Here is an 8,792-nt window from a genome sequence, read left to right as displayed (position 1 = left end):
GTGTGTGTATGGTCCTGTTCATGAGTATAGCTGAGGTTAGTAAATGACCAATTGTCACTTACCAGATGAGCCAATATGCATTGTTCCTTATGTATAATTAATCCTTTATAGAAACATAAAGCACTTGCATCAATTAATCCTTACTTACCATGAACTGTGTCTTTCTATCTACCAGTATCATGGCTCTGCCAATTACGCTATCAACATCCTGGAGTAAGGTATATCTGGTCTGAGGATGGAGTTAAGAGACAATGCATACAAGCATATGTTTGCTCTGCATTGTGCACTTTATACAAGTGGAGGTCTTCACATATATAATGTAATGGTACACAATTATTAGTTAATTATTAATACTTAATTCACTATGATTACTTTCATTCTGGTTAGTGTTCTCACCTTGCTAGATACATCCCTTACTTTGTTAGTTTTAGCCTCTGCATACATTTCTAAAGCCTGGAAATAGAGATGGTTAATTAGCTGAAGTTGGGAGAACACAGAAGGCTTATAAACTAAACATCTGAAATATATATTAGAGAGTACTTCAAATACAAGTTCTACCTGGATGTTGAGGCATGGAGCTAATTGTGGATATGTTGGTTTCTGGAGAAACTGGAATTTCCTTTCTCGAGCTGATCTCATTTCCCTCCTGTTCTAGTAGTGGATGAAATAGGTCAAGCTCTAAAATGTAGGCCAAAGTTGACCCTGGGGTCTGTAACACAAGCACATAGTAAATGCCTTAAAAAAAACATTGTTTAACAGAAGACTAGTTTAGACCTGCATTGTTTAACTAGAACATTATAACCTTGAACTTCTGTCGTTATGCTTTCTGTTCTATATTAGCGAACATCTAAGTGCACAAAGCATAGGGGACATATAGTCTACTTTCTTATGGTAAATGAGTATACTAAAGGTGAAGATCACAATTGCTAGGGTTCTCTGTGTTTGTGATGTGCTATTGATGCCAGACCTGGCATTGTGTTACAAATAATACAATAGTAAGTTTCTAGTCAGCAGTGCTCACATATAAATAAATTGTTAACCCTTCTTTTCTTTCCTTCTAACTTTTCTCCCATTTAACTTAAGACACCAAAGCCCCTTTAAAGGCTCATGCTGAGTTGGTTGGGTTTAAATTTATCTGGAGGTAAGTACTCCTGACGTAAACCTAGTACATATGCGACTGTTGTAAGACTGGATGCACCACGGTGGCTAAGTGGTGAGCACTTCTGCTTTACAGCACTGAGGTCATGAGTTCAATTCCTGACCACAGCCTTATCTTTGACGAGTTTGTATGTTCTTCCTGTGTTTGCATGGGTTTCCTCCCAGTGCTCCGGTTTCCTCCCACACTCCAAAAACATACTGGTAGGTTAATCGGCTGCTTACAAATTGACCCTAGTCTGTGTGTATGTTAGGCAATTTAGACTGTAAGCCCCAATGGACCAGGGACTGATGTGAGTGAGTTCTCTGTACAGCAATGCAGAATTAGTGGCGCTATATAAATAAATGGTGATGATGATGATCTGGAGGTGCCTGTGACTCAGCATACGGGTGTGATACACTATTTTTATGTCCAGCACTTTGGCGGATTTTTCTTTTTACACATGTACTTCCAACTCTGTATCATCCCCTGAGTGCACAAGTCCAGTAACTGGTGTACAAAGGAAAAAAGTACCAGCTATTCAGCTCTTACCGTGTTATTTATACTTGTTTGCGTGAAAATCTACTCTGTAGTTTTAGGGGGGTATTCAATTGTCCGCGGGTTCTAGCGCGGAAAAACTATTACCGTTAATACGGTAATTTGCTCGCTGGATTTCAGCTCGCAGCTCCCTGAGCTGCGAGCTGAAATCCAGCGAGTAAGTTACAGTATTAACGGTTTTTCCGCACAGGATTACCGTTATTACGGTAATTTTCGGTAATCCCGCGGACAATTGAATATGCCCCTTAATGTTTATCATTATCAGTAAGATTTCCTCTTATAATCATTTTACAAACAGGAAAACAACAAAACCAAGAATCCTAAGTGTTTTTAGAAAGGTTTGTGAGCAGCCAAACTTGAGCTCTGATTTCCTTGTGATTTTAGAGACCAGGAAAAAAAGTATGTTATGTGGAGAATCTAGATCACTTACCACTACTGTGACAGGCACTGGTTAGTCTTTCTTCAATAACAAAGAAGTCAGAAAATAATTTGCTTCTTGTCAACACCAAGAAAATATATATCTGACAAATAACCAGTGGTCTGTGATCATTCCTTGTTATGCTTGGTATATTGTGATGTCATGGAACCATGTGATTACAAAGCTGTATTTATAATGTGACATTAGCACATATGATTGTGACTCATAGCAACCAATCAAATTTGTGCTTTGGTCAGTTTAGTACAAGCCTGACTAATGAAAGTAAAAGTCTGATTATTTAGCATCAGTCTCCACACTTGTATGTGTTGCATCATGCACAATAACATTACATATAGATACAACAGATACATTGATCTGGATTGATCAATAGGGGATTTCACTATATGAGTGCAAATTGAACAAGTTAAAAAATAGGGATAATTGTGTGCTATGAGCAGTTAGTAGATTAATGCAAGCTGGATCTAATAGTAACTTTCTTCCTGCGTGCTGTTTTATTCAGTGTATATGCACATATATACTGTTGGTCTGATTCAGAATGAGATATACATCAGTTTGTGAAGTATATCTTTGCATTTTTTTGCACTGGAACTTTTTGGCACTTATGACTACTTATGCCTGAAGAGGTATGAAGAGGGAGGCAATGGGACGCGGTTTTATTTGTGGGTGGTCAGGGGCAGGTGTAGGAGCAGACAGGGGCGGATTGGGATCTTAAATTGGCCCTGGAAAAAATAATTGAAGTGGCCTCGTGTGGGCGGGGGCAAAATTAAATGTAGGTGGGGCCAACACAAAAGTAGGCGGGGTTTAGAAGTACTGATATTTGGCTGTATTAACACTTAGGAAAACCTAGATGTGATGACTTAATACACAGGGAGTCATCTCTAAAGGAATGCAGGAAAAAAGCTGCCAGTCCTGTGCTATAAAAATACATGAATCCTTTTGCATGATATGTGACTGATTTATACCTCTGTCTCCAACTTGTTTAGTTGCCTACTAACACATCCTTCCAATATTCCCCTCATAGAAACATTTCTGACTTTAGTTAATAAGTTTAACTATTATGAAACTTGTTGGCACAAAAGCATTTGATCAGTCTGCCAGAGCAGCATATGAGGACCTCACTGTTGCATCTTTCCCTGATGTCATGAGATGCAAACTACCAGTCCAATCTCTTTCTCTAAGTGTGTGTGTGTCTGTGTGTGTGTCTGCAACAAAACACTTATTTTGCAACAATTGTGTTTGATCCCTAATGTGCCCTGTGATTGGGGGTGGTTTAAAATAACAGTGCAGGGAGGGTTGGAAGACAATGGCATAAGTAAAGGGGAGAGCTATTCCAAGGGTTTGCTGGTGATACAGTAAGTGCAAAGGAGCAGGATTAATAATATTGTCAGTGTAATCGGGGCTGGTCATATGTTCAACAAAGTGATCTGAGAATGGGACCAGTGCAAGGTAGAAGGCAGGCAATGGGATCAATACAGGAATCACTAAAGTATTACCAGAGCTGGATTAAAGCTCAGGCGGGCCTGGGGCACTTAAGATAGGGGGGTTGTCATTTTAGACGAATACACAGGCAAGACTGTGCACTACTGTTAGGTGCACGTAGCTCTGCCTTCACTAGTAGTACAGTGTGAAGCGGGACATACCTCCCAATTGTCCTTGTTGTCGGACCAAACCTGACAGTCACCAGATTCCGGACAGTTGACAGACTCTCCTGTTCTTGTCACTTTCACCACCTGTGGCTGCTGTGTCTTTAGCTCAGTTGCTGCTTGTCTGGATCCTGGAATGTTGGAGGCCCTATTTGGAAAACAAAATGGGTACATGACATTTAAAAAACTCCAAACAGCACTGGCATTAAAATAATAGTATTCCCATTTAAAAAAATAAACTTATCTCCCTCCCTCCAAACAGCCCTAGCAATAAATTAATAGCATTAACGTTTAACAAATATAACCATTTCCCACAACAATCCACATTCAATAAATAGCCCTTCTCCCCAAACTCAGCCCCACATTCAATTAATAGCCCAAAACCACCCCAGCATTAAATTAAAGGGCCCACTATTCAATTAAACAGCTCCACCATCAACCAACAAATAAATTAATAGCACTAACCATTAAATAATTAGCTCCGACCCACAGTCCACCTTTAAATTAATAGCCCACCTCCCACCCAAATTACAGTAGAAACCCCCCAGCAATACATTCATAGCATTTATGTTAAATATACCTATTTCCTGCAACCATCACTGCCATTAAATAATTCATTCATATTTATTCACCCCAAAAAATCCCCACATTAAATTTATAGCCCCCATATCACCCAAGGATTGAGTTAAAGGTCCCCTCACCCCATCCTAAATTAATAACCCCACTATTAAATCAAATTGCCCCACCATCACCCCACAAATAAAATAACACTCATTAAACAATTATCCCCATCCTACACTCCACCATTAAATGAATTGCCTACCTCACACCCACATTATATTAAGACCCCCCCACTCACTTCCCTCACACATTATAATAAAAGAGCAGCCCCCCTTTCTGTCACATAGTATATTAGTATAGCAGCCCCTTCTCTCACATAGTATAACAGTAGAGAAGCCCCCCATAGTATAAGAGCACCCCATATAGTAAAATAGCATAGCAGCCCCCACATAATAAAATAGTATAACAGCCCCTCACATAGCAAAATAATAGTATAACAGCCCCCCACATAGCAAAATAATAGTATAACAGCCCCCCACATAGTAAAATAGTATAACAGCCCCCCACATAGTAAAATAGTATAACAGCCCCCCACATAGCAAAATAATAGTATAACAGCCCCCCACATAGCAAAATAATAGTATAACAGCCCCCACATAGCAAAATAATATTTTGGGTGAGTCTAACGGACTCCCAGGAGAGTCTGGCAATCTCCCGCATCTGGGCAGAATTTGGTCCAAAACGCCACGTTTCATCGGGAATTGCGCCGTTTGGCCAAAATGACGCGATTTTCAGAGCCCCGCCCCTTCACGCCCACCTTCCCATGGCAGCTCCCGGATCATACTTGCCATAAGTTGGCAAGTATGGTTAACTGTTTTCTTCTCAGGTGTATCATATGAGTAAAAAGTTAAATAAAGGGTGCCCATATGGTGCAGTAAGTAGTACCTTGGTCAACACACAATACATGAATGCCCACATACCAAATGTAGTGCCCTACAAATGAGAAATATAATTTAATTATATTGCTACTTAGGTAAAGTTGACTCTGTAGGTGAAAATGGCAACCTTCATTTTTCAAGCTCTCATTATAGCAAATTAAATAAATTATATACACTATTCTCAATTTATTAGATGTAAAAGGAATTCTAGTGATAGCGTTAGCAATTTATGCCCAAAGATTTTGAGGAAGAGAGACAAGACAGAAAGTATTAATAGGAACACATTATTCTAACATAATACAATACTGTAATCTAATCAATAGTGTGTTTAGTGCTGAATTTAATTGTTGTGGAAATAAAAGAAAATAAATTCTTAAAAAGGATCTACTACTCATGGACCCTATGTTAATTAAATTCCTAACAAACCTTAAATAACATAAAAAGAAAGACTTTTTTTTAGCCATAAACTATCTAAAAAGATTAGTAGGGATGTGCACCGGCGACTTTTGGTGTCTCGTGTTTTGTATTCGGATTTTCGTGATGTTTTGGGTTCGGATTTGTTTCGCAAAACTCCTGCCGAAAGGTTTTGGTTCGGATTTAAGGTTTCGGATTCGGATTTTTTTTGAAAAAAGCATAAAAAGTTCAAAAATCAAGTTTTTGGGCTTATTTTCACTCCTACGCTATTATTAACCTAAATAACATTCAATAACAAGCATTTCCACTAATTTACAGTGTATTCTGAACACCTCACAATATAGTTATTAGTCCAAAACGTTGCAACGAGGTATCCTTCTGGACTGCATAGTGGAGTGGTCCCCACAATATAATAAGAAAACCTTCAACTGGTCTTAATCGCACCAAAAAATGTACCTGGACTGCATAGAGGAGTGGTCACCACCATATAATTTAAAAACCCTGAACTTGTATGATTCGCACCAATAAATGTATCTGGACTGCGTAGAGGAGTGGTCACCACAATATAATTTAAAAACCCTGAACTTGTATGATTCGCACCAATAAATGTATCTGGACTGCGTAGAGGAGTGGTCACCACAATATAAATAATAAGAAAACCATCAACTTGTATGATTCGCACCAATAAATGTACCTGGACTGCGTAGAGGAGTGGTCACCACAATATAAATTAAAAACCCTGAACTTGTATGAATCGCACCAATAAATGTATCTGGACTGCGTAGAGGAGTAGTCACCACAATATAAATAAAAAACCCTCCACGGGTCTGAATTCCAAAAAAAAAGTTTCTGGACTGCGTAGTGGGGTGGCCCGGTACACAATTTTTTACCGGGACCACAATATTATTAAAAAAAACCTCCACGGGTCTGAATGCCACCCAAAAAGTTTATGGACTGCGTAGTGTAGTGTTGCCCACAATATTATTTAAAAAGTTTGCAGCAACAGTCAACGTTGTTTAATATTCGATACACCTCTATCTGGACTGCATAGTGGAGTGGCCCCGGTACTAAATTTGGTACCGGGGCCACAATACCTCCGCCTTCAAATGGTCTGAATTGCACTGCATAGCTGCCTGCTCCTACATCCTCTGCAGCATATACATGGGGTTGTTCCAGCGTGTCAATACCTCTTGTTTTCAACGATGACAGGTCATTTGGATAAATTTTGGTTTTGGCAGCAACAGTCAAAGTTTTTTAATATCTGATACGCCTCTATCTGGACTGCATAGTGGAGTGGCCCCGGTACCCAATTTGGTACCGGGGCCACAATACCTCCTCCAACGATGGTACATAGCATTCATCATTGAGATCCCATCAAGTATGTTAAAGACAGACAGGGTCGAAGTGTTATTGGTTGACTTTGTAAACCAAAAAACTGTCCCTGTTGCACATAGTCGTGCAATGAAGACTGACTTTTTCATTTAAAGGCTCCATCTTTCAAGTGTAGTGTTTGTAAGTCATATTATACTTTTGGTAAAATTTGTTTAATTTGTTCCTCTTTATGGTAACTACTAATAGAATTAAAGCATTAAATAGAATCGGCAGTTCCTCTTTATGGGAATTAGTAATAGAATTAAAGTATTAAATAGATTGGTATAGAGTGGTAGTGTGGTATAGAGTGGTCCCCACAATATAATAATAAAACCCTCAACTGGTCAGAATTCCACCAAACAAGTATCTGGACTGCGTAGTGGGGTGGCCCCGGTACCCAATTTGATACCGGGGCCACAATACCTCCTCCAAGTTCCAAGTGTAGTGTTTATAACATCTTAACACTACACTAATTCTAGCACGTCAAAACCTCTTGTTTTAAATAATGACAGGGCATTTAACTTTTGATTTAATTTATTGAATTTGTTGGCATTTTCTTTTACTTTTTGAACATGGCAAACGACTGTTGAATGTACACATAATGCCAAAAAAAGAGTTGCAAGATGGAATTGTCCTTGGGCCCTCCCACCCACCCTTATGTTGTTGAAATAGGACATGCACACTTTAACAAACCAATCATTTCAGCGACAGGGCCTACCAAACAACTGTGGCTGAAATGATTGGTTTGTTTGGGCCCCCACACCAAAAAAACAATTCATCTCTCCCTGTACAAACTAAACAGGCTCTACTGAGGAAAGATGTCGTCCTCATCCTCAACCTCTAATTCCTCTCCCCCTACAGTGTGTACTTCCTCCTCCTCACACATTATCAATTCGTCGCCGCTGGACTCCACAACCACAGGTCCCTCTGTACTATCTGGAGGGCAGTGCTGTACTTCATTGAGGAATTGATTATTCATTTTTATAAACATCATTTTTTCAACGTTGTGAGGAAGCAACCTCCTTCTCCGCTCACTAACCAGGTTCCCCGCTGCACTAAAAACTCTTTCCGAGTACACACTGGAGGGGGGACAACTCACGTAAAATAGAGCCAGTTTGTACAGGGGCTTCCAAACTGCCTTTTTTTCCTGCCAGTAACAATATGGACTGTCTGACATGTCTATTTGGATGGTGTCAGCAAAATAATCCTCCACCATTTTTTCAATTGTGACAGCATACAATGCAGCGACAGTAGACATGTCTGCAATGGTTGGCAGGTCCTTCAGTCCGGACCAGATGTTATCAGCATCCCTGCCAGCGGCTCTTTTAGGAAAACTGAGCTTTTTCCTCGCAGCCATAGATGTGGAAAAAAATGAGCGTGGAGCTGTTGGCATGTCACGGTCCTCTTCAGAGGACAATCTCCTGACCAGAAGGTCTTTGCACCGCTGTAGACTTGTGTCCGCCGGAAACAGAGACACAACATATGCTTTAAACCGAGGATCGAGCACGGTGGCCAGAATGTATTCCTCTGACTTTAAAAGAGTGACCACCCTTGGATCCTGGCAAAGCGTACGAAGGGCTACATCCACAAGAGCTAAATGCTTGGTGTAATCGCAATGGTTTACCAGCTCCTCCCTCACTTTCTCCAGCTGCTTCCGCAACAGCTTGATCAGGGGAATCACCTGACTCAAGCTGGCAGTGTCGGAACTGACTTCTCGTGTGGCTGGAGAACCT

General features: G+C 40.1%; 1 long non-coding RNA gene across 1 annotated transcript; it reads right to left on the bottom strand.

The window, feature by feature from the left end:
- Positions 1-396: 396 nt before the first annotated feature.
- On the bottom strand, positions 397-2,263 carry LOC142100147 (uncharacterized). The gene is made up of 3 exons (XR_012678738.1): positions 2,124-2,263; positions 559-709; positions 397-453 (listed from the first exon to the last, which is right to left on the bottom strand). It is a non-coding gene; the product is annotated as an uncharacterized LOC142100147 (long non-coding RNA).
- Positions 2,264-8,792: the final 6,529 nt, after the last annotated feature.

Source organism: Mixophyes fleayi, chromosome 8 (assembly GCF_038048845.1).
Source record: "Mixophyes fleayi isolate aMixFle1 chromosome 8, aMixFle1.hap1, whole genome shotgun sequence".
NCBI lineage: Eukaryota > Metazoa > Chordata > Amphibia > Anura > Limnodynastidae > Mixophyes > Mixophyes fleayi.
Note: the sequence above shows the minus strand (reverse complement) of the source record. Positions and strands in the feature narration are given on the sequence as shown.